This window comes from Pleurodeles waltl, chromosome 5 (genome assembly GCF_031143425.1).
Source record: "Pleurodeles waltl isolate 20211129_DDA chromosome 5, aPleWal1.hap1.20221129, whole genome shotgun sequence".
NCBI classification, from domain to species: domain Eukaryota; kingdom Metazoa; phylum Chordata; class Amphibia; order Caudata; family Salamandridae; genus Pleurodeles; species Pleurodeles waltl.
The window spans coordinates 258,940,205-258,954,083 of record NC_090444.1 but is presented as its reverse complement, the minus strand read 5'-3'; positions in this window follow the sequence as shown (position 1 = coordinate 258,954,083).

Genomic DNA, 13,879 nt, shown 5'->3' with positions numbered 1-13,879 from the left:
GCTACGATGTCCGTGATGACATAATGGGCATCACAAACAACCTGTATGTTGAGTGAGTGGGTACACTTTCTGTTGCGGAAAATGTGTTCCAGATTTGCAGGGGGGCATATTTGAATGTGTGTCCCATCTACACACCCTATGACATGGGGAAAGTGGGCAATCCTGTAAAAGTCCAGCTTGGTGCTGTTCATTTCTGCCTCATTCCTTGGTAAGTATATGAAGTGAGACATGTGCGTGACTAAGGCATCTAGGAAGGCCCTGAGGAACCTTGACACTGCACTTTGGGATACCCCACCCTCCCACAGCAATGACCCCCTGATAGCTCCCTGAGGCCAAGAGGTGCAGTGAGCATAGTACTTGCACATGCGTAGGAATGGCGCAGCCACGCAGAGTCTGGTGTTGCATCTGTGGTTTGAGTAAATCTATTAATTCTAGAATGGCTGCGCTGCTAAGGCGGTATTTGTCATAGGTCTCCTCTTCAGTTTGCTGAAAAAGAGTCTGCCTGGTTCTATATATCTTCTCCTGCCTGTGGCCCCTCCTCCTCCTCTGCTGGGCTGCGTAGACTCTCCTCCTCACTGCTATCAGGTATATCTCCGCCATCTTGAGTAACCCAGATGGCTTCTGGGTCCCCTTTTATACTTTGGTAATGGTTACCACCTGCTCTGAGTTAGTGGTAAATGGGACATGCAAACTGGGCTTTTTGCGACTAGTCGCAATTTGCGAGTTGCAATTGCATAAGGTTTGCGACTTGCTATTTGCGGGTCGCTAAATGGGGTCGCAACGGATGCGACTCGCAAACGGGTCCCATCGCTTTTTGCGAGTCGGAAATGGGCTTTTTGCATCCCATTTCTGATTTTGCACTGTCGCAAATTGCGATTCTGCCCGTTTGCGAGTCGCAAACCTTTGCTACATCTGGCCCCAGGACATCACACGCATGAGCGTCCTATATCACATGACTACCACAGATGCTTGCACAAAACTGCACACACCCTCGCAGGTCGCACTTTTAAAGTAGATGCATCAAGCAAAAGGCCGCAATTTGGTGTATTAACAGATATAGGCCCTCATTTTAAGATTGGCAGTAAATGCTGCCAACCGACTCGGCGACGTGCACCAAAAGACCTTCGCCGCGGCTACCATCCGTCCACCATATTATGACCAGAGCCGGATTTCCGCTACAAGAAGGGCGGAAATCTGGCTGTGGCTATACTGGTGGATGGCGGTAAGGTGGCGCTACTACCACCAGCAGCGCCATGCTAGTAGACCGCCGCCAGCCATATTATGACAAATAATACGGCCTGGCGGTGTTCTGCTGGCGGGCGCTGCTGGTGGTAGCAGTGCACTGTCCTGTCTCCTGCAGGATGACCCCCCCGGAACCAGGTTAGTCGTGTCTCCAACAGGGAAAGGGTTGTGTGTGGGGGGGGGGGGGGGCGGGGGTGTGCATGTATGTGTAAGTGTGTGCATGAATGCGAGTGTGTGTTTAGTGTTGTGTGCGTGCGTGTATGAATGTGTGTGAGTGCGTGTATGTATGGATATGTGAGTGTGTGTATGTATGGATATGTGAGTGCGTGTATGTGTGGAAATTGGAATGCGTGTCTGCGTGCATGTTTTGGTGTGTTTGCAGATGTGTGTGTGAATGGATGAATGCATGTGTGTATGTATGTGTGAATGAGTGTGTGTCTGCGTGTGTGTGAATGGGTGGGCGTGGATGTAGGTGGGGGTGTGAGGGTGTTTGGAGAGGTATGGGTGAGGGGTCCTCCTATCAATGACATGGAAGGAATTCCCTGTCACTGATAGGGCCTACCGCCATGGTTTTCGTGACGTTACGATCGCCACGAAAACCCTGGCGGTAGGCAGGGACATAATCCTGCCGGCGGCACAATGGCAGCCCCCGGGCTGGAGATGGTTCGCTCCAGCCCAGCACCTACTACCGCCATGGCAGTCGGAGTGGTATATTGGCGGGTTGGCTTCAACCAACCCACCAATGTCATAATGTGGCGGTAAGAACCGCCAGCCTGTTGGCGGTACTACCGCCACATTAGCGCCGACCGCCTGGGTCATAATGACCCTCATAGTGACTGATATAAATCAATGTGAATCTGAAAAGGTGATCTTAAAGACTCCATCGTGTTTCGAAAGTAAACCTCTTGTTGTGAATCGAAAAAAGGCCTTCATGTATTTTTCTAGGTCAGATGAGGAGATGGCATGTGAGTTTGTTTGCTGGCTAAAAAAGGAATCTGCTAAATTCAGTCTTTATCTCTGCAAACCGCTGTTGTCATAGGCCGAGTAAGTCTTCAGCGCCTGCATTTCTGTTCTGAAACAGACTGAGACAAATGAGTGTTAAGTAAACCTAGTGACAGGCCTGCTAGCATCAGCATTCCAGGCAGCTACAAGCTGCTGCCTGCAACATCGCGTCAGATTATGACACCTCGGGCAGGGGCTTCCCAAAGAACATTCGTCCACCTGTCAAGATGTTCTTTCCTGCGGCAACCCCTCGGCCTACTCTGAAGCATGTTATTTTATCTTTTGCTGTTTTTTTCATCCTTCTTTAATCATCTTACTGGAACCTGGTTGCTGTTTTAGCGTTTGATATCAAATACACAAACCTATCATCCTCTTTGTGGTTCGAAATGAATATTAGAAGATTAGCATTCTGTTGAAACTTTTACAAAGACTTAATATATTAATCCGTGCTTCTGTACACCTAAACAACTCACAAACATTTGCTTGTACTGCAGCAAGAGTGGATTTTAGACAATATAGGCTTCATTCCCCTTCATGTGCAATCATAGGTGCAATTTTGCTAACACACGAAGGCCAAGATTTAAAAAGATTTTGTGACTGGTTTAAATTTTTTTGCAACTCCGACCCAATGCAAATTCCAGGTTGGTATTGACAAACCAATTCAAATGGCAATTTGTAAAAGTTTGTAACCAAATGTAAAGCAAGCAACACAGGGTAACGTGCTGCCTTGTGTTACTTTGCTTCAAGAGCACATTCCTTGGATGGTGCACTGGTGTTCCCATGCATCCACTCGTGTATTTTTACGAAAATCTATATCTACAAAGAGTTGTAGACATTAATTTTCACTAAAATCCTGCACCTCCCTGAGGCTGGTGTAATCTCTCTCTCTCTATTTCTCCTCGTTATTTCCTCCCTGTATGTGTGCTGCGCTCATGCAAAGAGGAAAGTGTTTTAAAGAATTGTTTTGTGCAGGAAGGCAGCATTTCCTGCACAAAACCGAAGCTGAGCACAACGCAAACACCCTGGGAATATGGCATAGTGGTGCCTGCGTTGGCTCATGACTGCTAAAAGTGCACAAGCACAGGGAAACCGAAGAACTGCGCCACATATGGCCCAGGCCTGCTGTCTCCAGTTAACGAAAACAGCACAGCGACTTTACTTGCTGCACCTGTTTGAACATCTGGGCTAACCAACGCAGGTTTACCTCTGTTCCGAGATGCATGAAGTCGGGATTGATATAATTTTTCAGATCAATTTGTGCTACATGTTAGTGATGAAAAATATGTTGACAAACACCCTCAGGGGATGCAATTTAGTCTGGGGTTGAACTCAGGATCGTTGTACAAATGTAATTTTGTGACCCGTTGGGATTTATACAAGCTTGAAATGAGGGCCTATATAGAATACACACATAGATTCTGTTTAGGTTCTGATATAGTTTCGGCACAATACAAATTATAAAGAGGGGCCATGGTATGTTAAAAAGTGACGATGTCGCTTTCTTACATTGGAATGCGTTATGGTTTATAAATCAAATAACCATGGGCAAGATGTCCAAAGTATTTTTCAAGTCACAAACAGGCCGATTCGCAGAATCGTCCCGTTTGTGACTTGAAAAATGCTTTTTGGGATGTACAGAGCCCAAACTGCGATTCGGTAACTTGTTACCGAATCGCAGTTTGGGTTTTGCGATTCGGTATTAGGAAGGGGGGTGTCAAGGGCGTCCCTTCCTAATACCGAATCTAAATGGTTTGGATGATTGTTTTGTGACCGCTAATGCGGTCGCAAAACAATTGCGGTTAGCACCAGTTTCAAACTGGTGCCAACCCATTTGCAAATGGGACCCCTTCCCCTTTGTGAGTAGCAGGGAAAATATTTTTCAGAGCAGATCACTGACTGCTCTGAAAAAATGAAAAGAAAATCTTTCATTTTTGATTTTGAAATGCATCTCGTTTTCCTTTAAGGAAAACGGGCTGCATTAAAGAAAAAAAAACTGCTTTATTTAAAAGCAGTCACAGACATGGTGGTCTGCTGTCTCCAGCAGGCCACCATCCCTGTGAGGGTGGCCATTACCAATGGGGTCGCAAATTGCGACCTACCTCATGAATATTCAAGAGGTAGGTCATTTGCGACCCCATTGTGAATGGCAAACAGTGTAAAGTACACTGTTGGACATCCGGTTTTGCGACTCGCAAATTGCGAGTTGCAAAACCGGATCTTTGTACATGTGGCCCCATAGTTTTTTCAAAAAGTCCTTTATTATGTGGAGAGAAAACATCATGCACGCAAGCATTTATGAAGCATACTGAGCGAAAACAACATGAGTTGAGGGCAAAGCACGTATTCCAAAACATATTTTCATTTTTTGACTTGTTTTTTGATTGCTATAATGTTTTGCTTTTTGTCTTTTATCTCTTTTCACTGAAATAATCTGATGAAAATAAAAATGTTTATTTCAGTGCATATAAGTAAAGTTTATCCAAAGTGTGTTATCAGACACAACCGCATACCAATAAGGCAAGGCAAAACAAGACCTCTAAAAGCCGGCTGTCATGCTTCATCAGCGGGCAGCTTCTTGTTGGGCTGGCTCTGCAATGCCCAACAGCCCCCTTGAGGGGGCTCTTTGCCAGAGGTCTTTTTAAATGTGACACCATTGTGAAGTATCGAAGGAGGTGCTCTCAGTGTAGATTGGTGTGCAGTGAACAAAAAATAACTAAGAGGTGCCCATGTAAATTTTAATATGAGGTACTCCTGTTATGATTAAAAACAATGAGTAGCTGAACATTGAGACAATGGTTGAAAGCAGCTCATAAAGTTGTGTAAAAATGGGTCAACATGTTTCTTGCCAATGTATGTCGCTATTGATCAGGGCAATTCTTCAGGACCAAAAACCTGATCTGCTAGTGACCGGGGAAGTGTCAGGGAAAGATTCACAAATGTACCCAGGTAAGCTACTGGCCCCTTAGGAGCCCTGCTCACTCAATAAGCAATGAACTGCCTCTCTCTGCCCTTCCAGGGCGGCAGAGAGGAGTAGGTCACCGCAGATTGAGCATGCATGACTTCTTTGATTCGCCAGCTAGTGCAGTCTCTGCCACCACCTAAGGGGCCAGTAGTTAACCTGATTTTAGTCAGCTTCTAGCCATCCCCAGGGATACTATATACATTGAGGGTTATATTAGTGTTTTAAGTGATTGAGCACATTTGAGAATCTTTCACTCACACTGCATCAATCACTAGTAGATTAGGTTTTTGGTCCTAAAGAATTGTCCTGATCAATAGTGACATATATTGGCAAGAAACATGTTGACCCGCATCTGACCATGGTCTTTTCTTGTGCGTCCTGGCAATCTTCTGGTATTCTGGTGGGCACCCCAGTGGTATGTCAGGGCAGTATGACGTAGTGTCTTCTAACTTCATCAGATATGGTTCCCTGCAGGGTATGCCCATCAACAGCAATTTCAGAAATGTAGGACGGGATTTCTACTATCAGTAGTTAGCACATCCTGGACTTTATCCCTCTCTGGGTTTCTGCATATCTTCAGCCATTTCATCATCCATTGTAATTGGCTTGCTAAGTATTAAACTTCATAGTTTGGAGCTCCAAGGCCATCCCTGTCTATGCACCATTGCACGTTCTGAGTGGTTATTTGCCAAACCTACTTCTTGGAAAATATATTCTTACTTGTTAGCATGAATACTCTAAGGTGCAGTACATACTTTGTTGGCACATAAGGTCATGTACACCTTACACAGCCTGTGTATGAGCTACAGATGATGCTATTTCCACATTCTCAAAGTTCACTAATAATTTGCAATCTACTGCAGTCAATCCATACAGGTATGAGCCATTTCGGGGCCTGACTCCAGATTATTAACAAATATTCAAGTATTGGGACATATTTGTCAGAGAAGATCCTGGAGGCATGCCATAGCCATTAACCCAGGCTTGTCAGAAACCTTTTGAGGTCTGCAGCATCCAACTGAAGTGGTGAAGTGGGGCTTAATAGGACAATAGCTTGCTTCAAAGTTTCAAAGTTCAAACAAAATGTTGTGCGAGATAAAACTCAGTTGATCCAGCATCTGGTTCATCTAGTGGTATAGGACATGCTATCTGCCTTGTCACTAATAAATAGGTAGGCTACCTTTAATATCTATAAATAAATGATGTAGCACCAGCGTGGGCCCTCAAAATAGGATGGTGCTTGGCGATAATGGCCCATCTGCCCCTCCCTCTCACCTCCCTGGCCTTGACATCCCTATATCAGCGTATTTTAGTCAATGATGGAGAGAGAGAGATAAATAGACTGAGTCTGAGACAAAATGCTGTACAGCTAATATATTACAATGTAAGTGTATGTACTATGAACTCCAGGATTTAACCCATGTACATAATGAGGTTTTATGCATAACATACAAAATAGAGTAGAGCCTAGTAGCGGCTTAAAAGTCTTCTAATTTGCTTACAGTATTACATGCCTATATGTGAATGAATGGTTTAAATTGACCAGTAGTGTATCCCTTGTTGGCACCTCCATTCCACTTGGTCAGGGGGATTGAATGTAGAAGCTGCAAGAGTGACTAGATAATGCATAGACAATTGGACCCATTTTTTGCTGTCAAGGAAGAACATTCTATATTGCCACTGTTCAATTAGACATTGCTATTAAGCTGCAGATCACTGTTTGGCTTAATATAATAGGTAAATCACTGGCTGCAACAGATAAATAATGTTTCCCAAGAAGGAAAGGGAGTTCTTCCCTGAGGCTCTGATGGAAATTTCAGAAGGTAGCAGAAAACATTTCTAGGTTTCAGAAAGGTCCCCCTGGATTCAGCTTTGATCACTCTCACCAAGAGTCACATCTAACAACATGGCCAGCATGGAACAAAGGGGACTCCCTCATCACTAGATTTATCTTTGTTTCATTCCATGACAGAACTGTGTTATCAACAGATACCCTTGGATAACTTGAATGCCAACATCTTTTACATCAAATACACACTGCTTAAACAGTCTAATGATTTATGATAGAAAATGATAAAGAACAGTCACTAAAATCATACTATGAAAATACGAGTAAGGAGCAAGTGACACCGGTATCCATTCCATTGATTATCCATGTCAGAACATCATCTCTATGAAAAACAATAAACCTACTGAACAACACATTGAAATTTGCATTCTTAAATAAATATATCTTCAGCAGAAATGTTTCTAACACATTCTCCAGCAGAAAATCACCATTATGAAAGAACACACATATTTTGCGTCCATTTTTTTGAATATTTATGTTAAACAGACTTAAGATGATCACCTCATGGTCCTGTGCGAAACATCAAAAGAGGGCTTTAATGAAAATTATAGACCATAGACTATACCCATTTTCTAATGTTATTAATTCACTAGATCTTACAAGTGCTACCACATGAGCATATTGTAGTTGGACTTTCGCTCCTAGGCAAGACTGCAGGTTTAGGGATGACAGCTCTTTTGTTTGTAGGCGACTAAGCCACTCCTACAACAAGTTGCAACTATCGGCCCAAACCTATGGGCTCACAAGCAGTACCTCACCAAAACTCAGAAAGCAAAGGTGATTTCTGGTAGCATTATGCATTGACTCTAGATAAGACCTCTCAGGAAAGTCGTGGTGGAACGGAAGTTATCCTTTTCTTATGTTAGCAACAAGTCCCGGTCACACACAGGCAATGAAGAAGATGCAGGAGAGGTTTCAATAGATGTATCGAAACACTGCAATCTAGGATAAAATTAATGAGCTGCGGTGATTAGGATAAGGAACAGTAAAAGAAGCATAATTGTGAAGATGAGAGGTTAATATAAACCCCCCACCATCTTACAATAAACAAGATATACAATTCCTAGCAAAGAGAACCTAATGTTTACCTAATGAGAGCTAAGTATGATAAACCTAATCTGCCAGTATCATATCCATGAGAAGCACCCCCCAACCCTTGTTACCTTGGAATGAGGTCTCTAGGTCAGACTCCGTGATGAAAACAAAGGCTGAGTTCTGCAGCAAGGTGACGTGCAGTGTAGATGGCATCTGGAAGGATCCCCTTTAATGACCTTCTCCGTGTAAGATGTATTTATACAGATCATGTAGGATACCTGATGCAGGTATATTCCTAAACAACTGATAAGGAGACAGACTTTTGGCTGCAATTATATAAACAATCCCCAACAAGTATAAATTATGTTCCTATCACACTTAAGTAGGAAAGGGACATGATAACTATACCTACGTACATCACTGATCATGACGCTGATAATGATGCTTTCTCAGAGTGTCACTGATAATGCAAATGAACCCGTTGATCGCCACGGACGTAATGGTTACGTCTGTGGCTGCGCCTCTCAGGCACCACAGACGTAACCATTACGTCCAGCGCCTCTCAGGCACCACAGACGTAACCATTACGTCCATGTACCGGCCCTCGGGGGAGGCGCTAGCGCTCCCCCCGAGGGCCACAACCCACAGTCTCCCATGACAGGGCTGGAAGGGAAATTGCTTCCCCTTCCACCCTGATCCCCCTGGCCCCCCCAGTGACGTCTGATGACGTTAGCATGTGATCGCGGGCTGATCTCATCAGAGGTCACCTCCCATGGCACTGGAACGCGATGCGGAAGAGAAATGCAATAGCATTTTTCTTCTGCTCGGGACGAGGGGGCCGGCAGAGGCAAGAAAGGAAAGGAAAGGCCTTTCCTTTCCTTTCATGTCTCTGCAAGCATTTCTGCTCCCCAGGGGGCCAAAACCCCCAGACACCAGGGACACATTTTTTGTTGTTGATTTTTTTCTTTTATGTGTGGGGAGTGACCCCTTAGGCAAGGGTTGCTCCCCAGGGGGCCTAATTATTTCTAGGCCATTTCTGCCCCCCGGGGGCAGAAACCACTAGACACTAGGGGATTTTTTTTTCATACTTATGCATAAGGGGAGCGGTCCCTTGGGCAAGGGCCACTCCTCAGGGGGCAAATTATTTTTAGGCCATTTCTGCCTCCCTGGGGGCAGATAAACCCTAGACACGAGGGCTATTTTTTTTTTATTTTTATTTTTTTTATATGCGGGGAGCGGCCCATTGGGCAAGGGCCGCTCCCTAGAGGGGGCAAAATATTTTTAGATCTTTTCTGCAGACACCTCTAGACACCAGGGATATATATTTTTTTTATTTACTTTATGTTTTTATGCATGGGGAGCGACCCCTTAGGCAAGGGTCACTCCCCTGGGGGACAAATTGTATTCAGGCCATTTCTGCCCCCCTTGGGGGCAGATCGGCCTATTTTTGTTAGGCCAATCTGCCCCTAAAGGGGGGCAGAAACCACTAGACACCAGGGATTGGTGTGTGTTTTGTTTGGGGGGGCATCCCCTTGGGCAAAGGTCGCTCCTTGTGGTGGCACATTACTGTTAGCCATATCTGCCCAGGGCAGATTGGCCTATTTTTGGAAGGCCCATCTGCCCCCAAGGGGGGCAGAAAGCCCACCAGAGACCAGGGAAGATTTATTTTTCAAAATAAGAGGGTGGGGGTGTGGCCATAAATGGGGCCAAAGTTGTTCTGCCCACCAGTAGGCAGATTGGACAACTACCCCCTATCCACACCCCGGAGGGGCAGAAAGTCTACTAGATGCCAGGGAATAAAAAAAATAAAAAATAGTGGGGTGTTGGCTACCAACCAGTATAGGCTTGGTTATGCTCCCACCCGAACTGAAGGGGGTAACAGCCTTTCAGCTCTCCCCCGCACACTAAAACATCTCATCCCACAGCAAGCAAGAGAACATTTGATTACTTTGGGTTTTTGTTTTACATTTGGGCCATGAGAGCTTGGTAACTCTCAAAATTGGCTCACTTGGAATGGTGGGGGCTGCACTTTTTGGACTTTGGCACACTGCCATGTATAAAAATCCACAAGTCCTAGACACATCGGAAAACTAAACATCTGGTTTATTCCAGGGTGGTGTGCTTCACATGCACCCGCACCATTTTCTTACCCACAATACCCTGCAAACCTCCAACTTTGCTGGAAATCACACATTTTTCCCACATTTTTGTGATGGAACCTTCCGGAATCTGCAGGAATCCACAAAATTCCTACCACCCAACATTGTCTCATCTATACCGATAAAAATTCTGCTGCACTTGTTAGCGTAAAAATGATTTTTTTCAAACTGCCCTTTTGGACCCGCTTTGGTTCCCCCTCAATTTCAACATGTTTTTGGCTCTTCCATGTCACAGGCACTTGGCCCACCTACACAAGTGAGGTATCATTTTTACCGGGAGACTGAGGGGAACTTTGGGTGGTAGGAAATTTGTCCCGGGGCGGTGATCCCACACAGAAATGTGGGAAAATTTGATTTTTTAGCTAAATTTGAGGTTTGCTGAGGATTCTGGGTAAGAAAACATTGGAGGATCCACGCAAGTCGCACCTCCCTGGACTCCCTCGGGTGTCTAGTTTTCAGAGATGTCTGTGTTTGGTAGGTTTCCCTAGATGGCTGCTGAGCCCAGGACCAAAAACGCAGGTGCCCCCTCAGCAAAAACAGATAGTTTTGCATTTGATAATTTTGATGTGTCCAGTTAGTGTTTTGGGGCATTTCCTGTCACAAACACTAGGCCTACCCACACAAGTGAGGTACCAATTTTTATCGGGAGACCTGGGGGAACACTGGGTGGAAGACAATTTGTGGCTCCTCTCAGATTCCAGAACTTTCTGTCACCGAAATGTGATAAAAAAGTGTTTTTTTTGGCCACATTTTGAGATTTTCAAAGGATTCTGGGTAACAGAACCTGGTGAGAGCACCACAAGTCACCCTATCTTGGATTCCCCTAGGTGTCTAGGTTTAAAAAATGCACAGGTTTGGTAGGTTTCCCTAGGTGCCGGCTGAGCTAGAGGCCAAAATCCACAGCTAGGCACTTTGCAAAAAACAGCTTTGTTTTCTTTAGGGAAATGTGATGTGTGCACAATGTGTTTTGGGGCATTTCCTGTTGCGGGCGCTAGACCTACCCACACAAGTAAGGTACCATTTTGTATCGGGCGACTTGGGGGAATGCTGCGAGGAAGGAAATTTGTGGCTCCTTTCAGATTCCAGAAATGTCTGTCACCGAAATGATAGGAAAAAGTTTTTTTTTTGGCCCAATATTGAGGTTTGCAAAGGATTCTGGGTAACAGAACCTGGTGAGAGCCCCACAAGTCACCCCATCCTGGATTCCCCTAGGTGTCTAGTTTTCAAAAATCTGCAGGTTTGGTAGGTTTCCGTAGGTGCCGGCTGAGCTAGAGGCCTAAATCCACAGCTAGGCACTTTGCAAAAAACAGCTCTGTTTTCTTTGGGAAAATGTGATGTGTCCATGTTGTGTTTGGGGGCATTTCCTGTCGCGGGCGCTAGGCCTACCCACACAAGTGAGGTACAATTTTTATCTGGAGACTTGGGGGAACGATGGGTGGAAGGAAATGTGTGGCTCCTCTCAGATTCCAGAACTTTCTATCACCGAAATGTGAGGGGAAAGTGTTTTTGGGCCAAATGTTGAGGTTTACAAAGGATTCTGGGTAACAGAACCTGGTGAGAGCGCCACAAGTCACCCCATCTTGGATTCCCCTAGGTGTCTAGTTTTCCAAAATGTGCAAGTTTGGTAGGTTTCCCTAGATGCTGGCTGAGCCAGAGGCCAAAACCCACAGCTAGGAAAGTTGCAAAAACAGCTCTGTTTTCTTTGGGAAAATGTGATGTGTCCACATTGTGTTTTGGGGGATTTCCTGTTGCGGGCGCTAGGCCTACCCACACAAGTGAGGTACCATTTTTAACGGGAGACTTGGGGGAGTGCTGGGTGGAAGGAAATTGGTGGCTACTCTCAGATTCTAGAACTTTCTGTCACCGAAATGAGAGGAAAAAGTGTTTTTTTGGCCAAATTCTGAGGTTTGCAAAGGATTCTGGGTAACAGAACCTGGTGAGAGCCCCACAAGTCACCCCATCTAGATTCCCCTAGGTGTTTTGTTTTAAAAAATGTACAGGTTTGGTAGGTTTCCCTGCGTGCCGGTCGAGCTAGAGGCGAAAACCTACAGCTAGGCACTTTCCAAAAAACATGTCAGATTTCAATGTTAAAATGTGATGTGTCCATGTTGTGTTTCCTGTCGTGCGCATTAGGCCTACCCATGCAAGTGAGGTACCATTTTTATCGGGAGACTTGGGGGAACACAGAATAGCAAAAGAAGTGTTATTGCCCTTGCCTTTCTGTACATTTTTTCCTTCCAAATGTAAGACAGTGTGTAAAAAAGACATCTATTTGAGAAATGCTCTGTAATTCACGTGCTAGTATGGGCCCCCCGGAATTCAGGGATGTGCAAATAGCCACTGCTTCTCAACACCTTATCTTGTGCCCATTTTGGAAATACAAAGGTTTTCTTCATACTTATTTTTCACTCTTTATATTTCAGCAAATGAATTGCTGTATACCCTGTATAGAATGAAAACCTACTGCAAGGTGCAGCCATTTATTGGCTCTGAGTACCTAGGGTTCTTGATGAACATACAAGCCCTATATATCCCCTCAGCCAGAAGAGTCCAGCAGACGTAACGGTATATTGCTTTAAAAAATCTGACATCGCAGGAAAAAGTTACAGAGTAAAACGTGGAGAAAAATGTTTTTTGTTTACCTCAATTTCAATATTTTTTTATTCAGCTGTTATTTTCTGTAAGAAACCCTTGTAGGATCTACACAAATTACCCCTTGCTGAATTCTGAATTTAGTCTACTTTGCAGAAATGTTTATGTTTCTGGGATCCAGCATTGTTTTCACACCCATTTCTGTCACTAACTGGAAGGAGGCTGATACCACAAAAAATAGTAAAAATGGGGTATGTCCCAGTAAAATGCCAAAACTGTGTTGAAAAATTGGGTTTTCTAATATACGTCTGCCTGTTCCTGAAAGCTGGGAAAATTGGTGATTTTAGCACCACAAACCCTTTGTTGATGCCATTTTCAGGGAAAAAAACATAAGCCTTCTTCTGCAGCCCTTTTTCCCATTTAAAAAAAAAAAAAAAAACTTTTTGCTGTATTTTGGCTAATTTCTTGGTCTCTCAGGGGAACCCCCAAAGTCTGGGTACCTCTAGAATCCCTAGGATGGTGGAAAAAAAGGACGCACATTTAGCGTGGGTAGCTTATGTGGACAAAACTTTATGAGGGCCTAAGCACAAACTGCCCCAAACAGCCAAAAAAAGGCTTGGCACCTGAGAGGGAAAAGGCCTAGCAGCGAAGGGGTTAAAACATATGTATAAAATATAAACAATGGCAGCCATCTTAGGAGAAAACAATAAAATAAATGAAATAAAACTGAATAAGCTAAGTAGGTTAAAAGTCACTAGGTGACAGGGACAAAAGCCTGTAAGCCAAAAGGCTAACCTAAACTCCTGAATCCCAATAGGAACAAAAATGGATTCACCACAAGCATTTTATAAGGCAGATTTTAAAAAATGTCTTCCCATTCAAGAATTGCTTTTAGCCAAACAAAGAGATTGAGCTCCAGGTTATTGTGAGCCACACCTACTTCTTTCCCTGCATCAAAAGAGTTTTCATACATGCAACTCTTGGTAAACATTTTGCTGAAGGTCTTCCACATTCAAATATGTTCCTATTCATGGGCAT